The 11,493-nt window shown below is 43.4% G+C and overlaps 1 protein-coding gene across 6 annotated transcripts in view; it reads right to left on the bottom strand.

Moving 5' to 3' along the window:
- Positions 1 to 11,493, bottom strand: part of Meis2 (Meis homeobox 2) — a 207,583-nt gene that overhangs the window by 6,208 nt on the left and 189,882 nt on the right. The gene's annotated exons all lie outside the window — the stretch shown is intronic.

Genomic DNA, 11,493 nt, shown 5'->3' with positions numbered 1-11,493 from the left:
CCAGGCTCTGGCACTCGGCTTTCACAAGGTATTGTTAGGTCAGCAAAGCCATCAATTAGGCTGTCTGAAGTTTTATCACCAACACAGCAGTAGTAAGTGCTGGGCCCGAAGACTTCTGGTCTTGGGGCAACTCCTGCAGCTTAAGCCTGTAAAGTTAGGGGTCACTCAGAGGTCAGTGCCAGCTGGGGGCGGCCTTTGCAGCCAAAGCAGGGACACCCAGGGCAGTGGATAAGCTAACTGCCAACCATAAACTCAGCCACCTTTCAACCCACTCGAAAGCCAGCCTCAGGTCCACATGGTTGATATTAGGACCCGGGAAACGTTTTCAAATCAGGCGGTTGCTGACTCCCAGGAATGTGAGGAGCGGCGGTTATTTTGTCTCAGAAGCCTGGATCTAATTTTGTTGAAAATCCAAAAATAAGTGCCTACTTCATGTTACTTTAATGTTTAATAATGCCCATCAAATATTCATGTACAAACAGAGTAAGACAATAAGAAATCTCCTTTATTTCTGCAAATTTAATAAAAACAAAACAATTTTCTACCATTTGCGAGTTACCCTTGTCCCCACGCTTTTAATGATGGTATTCCCCCACGCGTATGAACTTCTGGGAAAGATTCAGTGGCCCTGCATTAGGTTAGGGAGGGGCCGGTGGTCGGGAGCATACAGCTAGCTGGTCCTGCAAAAAAGCTTTCTATCGATAACATTTGTTGGTCAGCTTCTCTCCTTTCAAATCTTAAGCATCTGGGGGACTTAATGATCAATTCGTCCACATGGGGCTCCAGGCAGGACCTGAAAGTACATTCTCTGAGGAATTCCAAGGATTGGCAGTAAGTCGCTTGGAGGAGGACAGTGAGCACACGTAGCCTACTTTGAGCTCTCTGGTGAGAATCCAGTCGGGCTGATGAAAAACAGCCAGGAGAAAACCAAAGGAGCCCTCTGCATGTGCTGTTTGCAACACAATGAAGGAACTTCTTTAGTACTTAAGAAAGGACGTCCCAGTCATCAAGAATGTCCAATCCCTTGGCTTTTGGGGAGGAAAGTGCTGGCTACTGTAAGTACAGTTAGCTGAAAAATGAGAGTTGAAGCTTCCTTTCTATCCCCTCTGTCCCCTGAAATGTTGCTGACCAGACCAGGTCACAAAGACTTTCCGAAGCAACCCTCCTATCGGTTAAAAGAATTTATCTGAGGCCTAGGAGGGCTGACTTCTACTTTCTCCCTCTTGGGGCGGGGGGGGGGGGGGGGCTCTTCTCACAGGTTCAGTGAAGACCAAGAGAAGCCAAGAGCAGGTTCCTTTTGGTCTGTCTCCATGTTTCTGGTAGAGAGGGGCAGCTCCTCCTTTTCAATTGCTGCCAGTCCTGTTGTGTGGTGGGTTGTTGCTTTGTTTTTGTTTTCTCCTGTAGGTCAGTCTTTTAGGAGAAACAAATTGCTGCCTACCCTTCGAGGTTTCCTCCTTTTTATTCCTTTATTATTTACATCTGGAGATTGCTCCTTTATTTATGCTTCCCTCTGCTCTTCCCGCAAACACTCCCACCCTCACCGAGCTGCAAGGCATCCTGGTTCTTAGTTCTCAGCAGGAGAACTTCACACTGTCTCAAACAAATAATTACTGGGAAGGTTAGAGGTTCACTCAAAGGTCATTTCTTTGGATACTCATCAGAATGTTTACACTAGTAAAAATGGGGATCCTCTCAAAAGGTTGTTCAATGGGGGTGATCCAACAATGCAGAACATTTAGAAAAAGCATTCTGTGTGCTAGCAGGTCTTTATAGAAGGGCTGAACTTGGCAATGCCACTCGGGCCTCACATTTTCAGCTAGTTTCCATGGCGTGGACAGCATGTTCACTAGCTCTTATGGCAATGGCCTTTCTTTGCTCACTGCTCCTTGGAAGGCTTGAAAGAAAGAAGACCCTACACATTTTTACGGGGCAGGGAGGGTTTTCACAGAGGGTCACAGAGATTTTACACTCTCATGTGGGCTCCACGCAGCCTCTGTGAAGCTTTATTCTCAGTGCTTTTGGTCCCCAGTACTGTTTCATAATTCCAATGCATTCTTTCAAATCATACAGGATTTGGAAAACATATGGGCCCCTGTTTTTGCTGTTGTTTTCTTTTTTTTCCTCCAGAAATCTCTGAACATAAAACTCCTGCCAATTGTCAACTGCCCTAATCTCGGAACAGTTTATTAACGCCATAGATGTTATTAAAATTAATAATGTGCTCACTTTAATAAAAAATTGTGATCTTAAAAATTAAAATGACAACTCTCTCCTTCCCCCATGCTGATGACCCATGGGGCACCACCTTTTAGAAAATACTCTCACGAACTCAAAATGGAGCCATTTAATTCAGAGATGAAAAAAATCAAATAAGAAATGATTTTTTTATTTCGTTAATTCCCAACATGAACTGCCATATATAGTCTTTCCCTAAATGATTTGACATAAATCTTTTCTACTTCCTCTGATTATATTTTAAGAATGACCTTTCCTTTCTGCAGATAGTCAACATAATATCAAGTTTTGATTCTACTTAAACTCTCAAGCAGCTAAGTTGAAAAATCAACTCATCTCCAGTCATTCAAGGCCAGAGCTTCATTCATATGGAAAAATGCAACTTCCTGCTTCAAAGACAAAAGATTCATCTTTAAAAGGCTCAAAAGGTTTCTTGGATATTAAATGGGTCTCACGAAATAACATTTTGATGAGTTAAGTGTAAATGAATCAGACACATATGGATTAAGTTATCCCTGCATTTCACACGGGTTTAAAAAATAAGGGGAAAAGAGGGTCTTGGCAAAAAGCATTTTGGACTTTGCCAAACCCAAAACATTTGAAAAATTGCTGAAGACATCCAAGTAACCAAAATGCAGCAAGCTGCACCCAACTTTAATGAAAACCCCCACGAGTTATTTCCAATCCAAAGACTGTTAGGTTTTCATCTGTATCTGATATTTAAGAAGAAAGAAGGAAAGGAAAGAAGGAGAGAAAGGAAGGGAGAAAGAAAGAAAGAAAGAAAGAAAGAAAGAAAGAAAGAAAGAAAGGAGAAAGAAAGAGACAACAAGAAACACAACTCACTAAGTTTTAGTCACCTTAGCATGGTTTTGAAGTTGCAGACATACAATATACTTTTTTATTAGTGCAATTTAACCCTGGTATAAAGTCTCCTTCGATATTCAACAGCTTTTTAAAACTGAATTTTGTACAACTTGTATGGAAAATGTGTTAATAAATCTAGTGCCTTCTCCAGATTTCCCTTAGAAAAAAATTTCATTAGCCTCATTGTGACTTTTTTTAAGGACTTCAGATAATTGAATTAGTGACTCCCTAGGGGGTGAGTACCCCAAACTACACTAGTTCTATTGATTTGTATTGAGCATGAAGTTAGTGCCCAGGCTCACACAAAAGCTTCGAAGAGAGTCTCCTGAGACTATTTGCATCTTTAAATTTTACTTAACTAGAAAATGCATTAGTATGTGTAATCCTTCAAACTTATATACCGAGACTCTTAGCTTAAAATAACTTAATTATAGAAATAAATTCAGTGACTTTCCAAGAATCAGGAGGCTTTTCTAAGTCAATTTAGAAATAACAACAACAACAACAGCAAACTAACCCTCAGTAGAGTCAAAGGGATGGACTCCAGACAGCAAAAGTCACTGAAGCCCACCCGACTCTTGCTGGAGAGACCTTCTGGAGACCACCAGCCATCTCAGGAAAACCTAACAATTTGAGCTTTGCATGCTCCCCCCACAACCCCCGCCCCCTGAAATCTGACCACTGCATTTTCTTTTAAAGGCTTTCACTCCAAAGCATAGCTAAGGCTGATGGGAGTAGACTCAGATGTCATTCTGGATTGGAAGGTGATTCCCCCACCCCTTTTAAATGGCTGCTAAATCCCTTCTTTCTGGTTCACTAACTTCTTGCCACACCTGGTAACCCACTCCTCCAGGCAGCAACATTCCTTTGTTGGAGAGCATAGGCCTCTCTCCCTGTGCTGCCCCTCTTGGAAAGCAGCCAGCCCTGAACACTCTCAGGGTAGCAGGATTTGAAGCTGTCCCTTGGATTGGTGTTGTCAAGGAAGAGGCTTGAACTGTTGACAAGGGATCAGATCAATTTGGAAAAGGTGTGGTGGGGAGCTTGGTGACAGGGGCTCGGTGAAAACACACAAAAAGGTTCAACTTGGCCTAGCTGCAGGACTTGCCTGTCAGCGTGCTCCTGCTTGGGATTTCAGTGGCGTTTCAACCTTGGAAAATCAGTCGGTTAGGTTTTTTTTTCTCAATATGAAAAAACAAACAACAAACAAACAAAGAAAACAAGTTTTATTCTGTGTCTGGTCTCCAGTTGAATAAGTGAGTTAGAAGGGTTTCACACTGTTGAACAAGAACTTGGACTTGAAAATGACTGAATCGCACTATACATCCAAGGTGTTCAGACATGGAATCTTTGCCCAAAGACAACTTTGAGCAAAGTGAGGTAAATGAATGAGATTCATGCACGACTTGAGGACACATTCACAGATCATAACTAACGTCCTTGCGCTCCAGTGTAATTATAATTGGATAGAATATTAGATTTGCCCACACCTGTAAAAACACGGGAAATAAATACTCATACCCTTACAATATGAAAACATGATCTTAGTGTGGAAGCACGGGGACGCTGGAGCCTTATGAATTTGCCTGGAGTGGAGAGACTGCTCCTGCAGACGAGCGAAAGGCCCAGGGCAAAGTTATCAAGTGGGTGACAGTTCATTTCCCTAAATGTCAGGTGTGGCTTTCCAGCTGCTTTATCTAATGCTCCCCTGCAGTCGCCAACACCCACACAGCTTATTCACTAAAACACTCAACTTTGGCCACAGTCCTCTTAAGCATTGTCCCACATTGTAGACCCTCTCCTCAAAGAAAGACAACAAGCCAAGGGCCTGTGTTCCTTACCACTTTCCCACCTCCCTTTCCTTCCTATCTACCGACGGGGGGAGAGTTGGGGGAGCCTGGGATGTTTCCAGGACTGACAGCCAGAGTTGTGTATGTGTGAGGTTCTTTGAGAACCGCCTACTATAGAGGAAGGGCTCATTGATGCTAATGTCACAACACAGCTCATCAATATTCCTAAAACGTTCTGTTCCCTTACAGTTAATAAAGAAGAATAGAGCTAGGCGGTGGTGGCACACACCTTTAATCCCAGCACTCAGAAAGTCGAGATGATTGGATCTCTGAGAGTTCGAGGCCAGCCTAGTCTACAGAGCGAGCTCCAGGACAGGCTCCAAAGTTACACAGAGAAACCCCACATTGAAAAACAAAACAAAACACACCAACCAACCAACCAAAAACCAAAAAAAAAAAAACCAAAAACCCAAATGCCCCTCAACCAAAGAGTGGATAAGGAAGATGTGGTACATTTACACAATGGAGTACTACACAGCAGAAAAAATGACGAGATCTTGAAATTTGCAGACAAATGGATGGAGCTAGAAAACATCATTTTGAGTGAGGTAGCCCAGGCCCAGAAAGACAGTTATCACATGTACTCACTCATAAGTGGTTTTAAAACATAAAGCAAAGAAAACCAGCCTACAATTCACAATCCCAAAGAACTCAGACAACAATGAGAACCCTAACAGAGACATACATGGATCTATTTATTCTACATGGGAAGTAGAAAAAGACAAGATCTCCTGAGTAAATTGGGAGCGTGGGGACCATGAGAGAGGGTTGAAAGTGTGGGGAGAGGAAGGGCGGGGAACAGAGAAAAATGTACAGCTCAATAAAAATCAATAACTCCCCCCCCCAAAAAAAGAGGGAAAAAAAGGTAAAAAAATAGACGGGTGACTAAGAAAAATATCCGTACTGGACTGATAACAGGATGTGATTAACAGGATAATCACAATGTGATTTGTAACATGTGCCCATGTGGTAGGGTCTTTCTAGAGACCAGACTTTCATGTAAACACGCAACGTTGTGTGTGTGTGTGTTTGTGTGTGTGTGTGTATGTTGGTGGTGTATTTGTGTGTGTTTATGTGTGTGTATATTTGTGTGTTGTGTGTATGTTTGTGTGCATTTGTATGTACATGTCCACATGTGTGTGTATGTGTGTGATTTTAGACACCAGTGAAGCATCTGTCTGCAGGTGTGGTTGCAGAGTGGGCTCATTTTCGAACACATCCTCTTAGTGACTTTCTAGCTCCTCCCCACTGTTGAATTTCCTGGACCAGCAGCTTCCAGGCCACCTCCAGAGTGTTAGCGGTACAGAAGCATCACAGCGCCCCACCCAGCCCTACTGTTCCCAGGTCTGCATTTGAGAAGTTCTCTGGGTGACCTCTGCACATTTAAGTTGTCGAAGCCTTGCAGTTAGAGCCGTCAGACATCTTAGTGCTCTGCCTAAGAACCGGAAGTTGCAAAGTTCAAGTTTTAATTGTGACTCTCGTGGCAGCAAACATTGCCTACACAATCCTCTTTAAGTACGGCAAATCTAAGGAGTCTTCTAATCACTTGCCTTGGGTAACAAACAATGTATAATAATTTGATTCGTTTTACTCCATCTGTGTCTCTTAAAGTAAAAGCTGGGACAATGAAATGTCTGGGTGGAAATTGTCAACAGAGGTTCTTTCGGGACCAGAGAGGATGGCACACTCCTGTTTCACCTTTCCATCTACCTCTATCCTTTCTGAATTTCAATAATACATATGGTTCTTCTCTATTAGGAAAAAAAATGGTTAAAGGTGATGGATAAAATTGAGCATCGTATTTAACGAGATTTATATGAACAATTGCAGTTTTTTTTTATTTAATAAAAGTATCTGAGAAATTTCCCTTTACACAGGGAATTATCTTTTATTTCTTTCCGAATGCTGAGCACCGACCAGCACTGTTCCATTAGCACACTCACACCCAGCGACGTGTCACAAAGCATCCGAGCAGGTCCCGACTCTGAAGCCCTGATACTCTTACAGAATGCTGTTGGGTTATTCACATGTGGCTATTTATCATGTATTATAAAAGCAATCTTTCAGAGCTACTTGAAAGCAAGGGAGGGGAAAACACTCGAAGTTCCTTAGCTATTCATATCTAGAATCTACCCTCTTAAAGACAAAACACTAAGTCAATAGACATAAGCTAGAGCATATTACCTCATCCCGTCCATGATTTATTGCAGATGGAAATCAACGAGAAACTGAATTACTTCTAACGCTTTACTACTGACATTAAAATCCTACACACCTAAGAATGGTTCTCAAAACCACTTTGTCAGACACGCAACATAGATCTATAACTTCATTCATCTCTACCAGCCCTACAAAGAAATGGTGATCATTTTCAAAATGACCAGTTCCCAGCTCCCGGCCACCTCGGCCACCTAGCTGATTGGGCTTTGAAACCTCTGCCATCTCCCCTGGTGATCAGTTACCCCATTCATAGCCACTTCCCATTACATTCCAAACCTGCCATAATTTCCACTAAGACCTGATCCCAACACATCTTCTAGTTTTAAAAATAATTTTGGCCTTCATGATCACCTTTGACTGAGCGTTATCTCAGATTCTTCTCCTGCATGGAAGTCACCTAAGAATTAACTGGCCCAAAAAATGCACCATGCCGTTTAGCAATTATGTATCCGAGCTGTTGGACGAGGTCAAGGTGCACTCACGCGTCCTGTGCTACGGAGAGGTCTCTGATTAGCTTGTCATCTGCTCGGAAGAAGATGTAGGCTGATTCTCTCATACAGTGGAGCGGGCCAGCTGTTAGCTGCCTGTCAAGCCCTCAAGTGGACAAGAAGTCCAGGAGCAAAAATGTCATTCCTTTGATCTGGCAAGGAGCAGCTGCTGATTTATAGAGTGGGACTTTGTTCTTCCGTTCTATTTTACTTTCTTTCCTAAGGCAGAACCACAAAATCCAGGAGAAAAAAAAAGTGCCGTTCCCAGCAACATCAACAAGCCCTGACAACTACAACCGGGTTTTCTTGGCTCTAACAAAGCTCTCAGGCATCTCCTTTGACGCTCACCTTTCCCCCTCCCCTTCCCCCCACCTCCACCATTTTTTTTTTTTTTTTTTTTTGCAAGCGGTAGTTATTGTTTAATTCAGCTTCTGTAAATGGAATGGACTGTGGCCAGCAAGCCTGGGGCATAAACACACCTGTATGAAAGAAGCCTTATTGTAGCAACCCTCTACAAGCAAGCTCACATGAACCACATGTTCCCGGGTTCAGAAAGAAGGCTCCGTTTTTTTTTTTTTTCCTGACAGCAAATTTTACCCTAAGTGAGCTTCTATTTTTGGTGTCACCAACCTGTGATGACCACATCTGATCCTTTCCTTCTGCAATGGCATTGCACTGTGTTAATCACAGTGGGGAGAAAAGACTTGGTCTTTTTTTTTCCCCATCTGAGAGCAAAGAGATCCATCAAAAATGCTTATCCACTGTCTATAATATCAATCATTGAAAGCTGACTTAATGTCCAGAAAGGCTTTAGCAAATGCAATTCCACGATGCCATAATGGTGATTTCATTACTACTGATTTATAATGACATGCGTTTCCTTGAGTACCCTATAAGAGGAAAAAAAATCAACAACAAAATCTACGTAAGTCATGTGCATTTTCTTGCTGAGAACTGAACTGGCTGCGAATGTCTGATTTTGTTTGCCACAGTAATCTTGCCCAGCTGGAAGTGCCCATCAGCTGAGCGGGATGCAGACTAGCAGCCCAGAGGAGTCCTCTCGACCTGTCAGCTGTGCGCCCGTGAGAAGCAAGCAGTCTTTTGGGCATCACATGTATATGTGCATGTGGGTGCGTGCACACCGCACTTGTACATGTGCCCGGCAATACACACACTGCGCCTGTACATGTGCCCGGCAATACACACACCATGCCTGTACATGTGCCTGGCAATGAACTTTGCCAGGGACAAGTTCATTAACACCTCGATAGATTTTTCTGTGCTGCTCCAGAGGAAGGTGAAAAAAAAAAAGTACAGATAGAGATTTATTTTTGTTGATTCTCGGCTATATATACCTGTTCCTTTAAAGGTGCAAGGGGCTGTTACTAATGTGGAGAGGAGAAGGCGGTGGTTCGCTTTCAGTAGAGCCCTGTTCCAGAGCCCTTCCTCTCCCTCCTGTCTTGGGTTCAGAGGGAATGGGGATTTATTTAGCTTGATTTCTGACTTTATCCTCTGACCAATCGAAATGAACCGAGCACTAACTTTCTCCTCCATGTGATTCCTATTGAGCATCTGTGTCCTCTATGGGTGGGTTGTCTCCCAGTCATTGGCTCTGTGGGTGGGGAGCTGAAAACCGGCCTAACACTGTACTTGCTCATCTCTTTTCAGCCCTGAAAGAATTAGTAGGAATAATTTCAAGGGTCATAAAAATCTGTACATGTGTCACCATTGAAAAGCCGTCCACAGTCTGCCGTTATCCCAAACCAAATTTAATGACATATGAACGACGTATGTAAATATAGCTAAACATCTGAAAATGCAAACCATGCCTTTTGAGATTTCTATTCTTCATATACACGTAAACAAACTGAAAAAAGTCACCATTTTGAGAACGCACACAAGTTAATATAAATAACAGTCTATATCCAGTCAATTAGTGCAACGGAGTCAACTAAAGACATGAAGAAAGGTAGGTCCCCGGGCATGGCAGTGCATAGATACCTGTAGTACAAGCACTGGAGAGGCAGAAGCAGGAGGACAGCCAATTTTAAACCAGTCTGGGCTACATCGTGAGCTCAAGGCTAGCAAGGGGCAGCAGAGCAAGGTAACAACTAAGATCAGGGAGGAGGGTATAGAACACTTGCAGAGGAGCTGGAGAGACGGCTCAGCAGTTAAGAACATTGACTGCTCTTCCAGAGGACCCAGGTTCAATTCCCAGCACTCACATGGCAGCTCAAACTGCCTGTAACTCCAAGATCTGACACCTTCACACAGACACACATGCAAGCAGAACACCAATGCATGTAAAGCAGAAATAAATACATAATTTAAAAATACAAAAAGAACACTGTGAGTGCTTACTGAGCATAGGCAAGGCCTAGTTCTCCAGCGCCAGAAGAAGAGAGGCTAAGCAAACTCTTGGAAGAGGAGAGTTGAACCAGTTTGAAAGACCATTTAAAATCAAAACCAAACAAATGGAAGGGACGAGAATAAAAAGCTGCGTGAAGGAAGGTGTCCACGCCACCAGGACTGCCTGGGTTTGAGAAGCAGGGAGGAGAGCCGAGGTGAGACTGGCTGACAGTTTCCTTTGGTTTCTGGGGGAACCTGGTGGCAACTTACAAGCAAGCAGCATGGGGTTCTTTAGAGCTAAACGGAAACCCTGAAGTCCTTGAGTGGGGAAGTGAGACAATGGACCTCTTGAGGAAGACCTTTTCCAACGGCCAGGCCCGGTAGAGGATGAACTGAACGGGATTGATGAGAATGGAGCAGCTGAGAGGGCTCAACACCCTTGGGCAGGGCAGGGAGGAAGGGGAAATGAAGTGGACTCCAATAAGGTTCTGGCAATGAAACTGGGGAGCCTTTGACATTTAGAACAACTTCCGCGTTGGGCTTTGCTGGGCGGAAGGTTATGTCAAAGGCACTCGGAGAACCCGTGTTTGCTATGTCATGGTGTACAGTTGATCAAAACTGTCCCTTTGCTCTTCAATTCCTATTTATTGTAGTAGAGTGAGGCGCACTGGGTTTCTAGATGACTTGACAGTGGCGCTCTAAGCTGAGAAGTTAGGGGACACTCAAGGACAAAGAAAGCGTGAACTCTGAAAACAAGTGACTTCTTCAAAATGGCCTCTCCCCTTCATATTTAGTAAACTAAGACCAGTCTAGATCTCAAGCAGTAGTAAACTTTAAAAAAAAAGACCCAACAACTGTTTGGCTACTTCCAAAAACACTACCTTTTCATACACTTCAGGCTTTGACAAAGTCCTCCATCTGATCCCGTTGGCCGGGCAACTGTAAATAAAAGCCTATGGACAATGGCCTTATTTCTAGGTGGTCTAGCTTGCTCATTTCGAGTTCTGAGATGATCTGTGAGAACAGATTTAGAAGCTGACGACAATCACATGCGTATCCGTCACACTGTGCCTTAAACTCAGCAGGAGTGAGTCTAGCAATGGCGTTCATCGGAGGTTTTAAATGACGTGTACACACACACACACACACACACACACACACACACACACACACACAGGCGAGAGCACACGTACACTGTATTTTTAAGCAACTGCATAAGATAATCAAGGGCAGGTTTTCTCTAGGTGGTGACAAGTAACTTAGAAGAGGATGGATGGGACCGAGTGTTACATTTAAAAGGGACTCCATTAAGTGTGATGGTGTCCAAATTGTGTCCTTCTCACAAACCATATTTTTCTTTTTAAATGCGCTTTTAAGGTGAAAGACGCAGCACTTCAGCAGACTCGAGGTGTGGAGACAAAGGGTTCACAGGTCTCTATTCTTCAACCCAGGCCAAATCGCCCCAGGACCTGTGATCTAAAGCCCTGGGG

Source organism: Myodes glareolus, chromosome 10 (assembly GCF_982192425.1).
Source record: "Myodes glareolus chromosome 10, mMyoGla1.1, whole genome shotgun sequence".
Classification (NCBI taxonomy): domain Eukaryota; kingdom Metazoa; phylum Chordata; class Mammalia; order Rodentia; family Cricetidae; genus Myodes; species Myodes glareolus.
The sequence above is the reverse complement of the archived record's forward strand: the minus strand, read 5'-3'. Positions and strand labels throughout refer to the sequence as shown.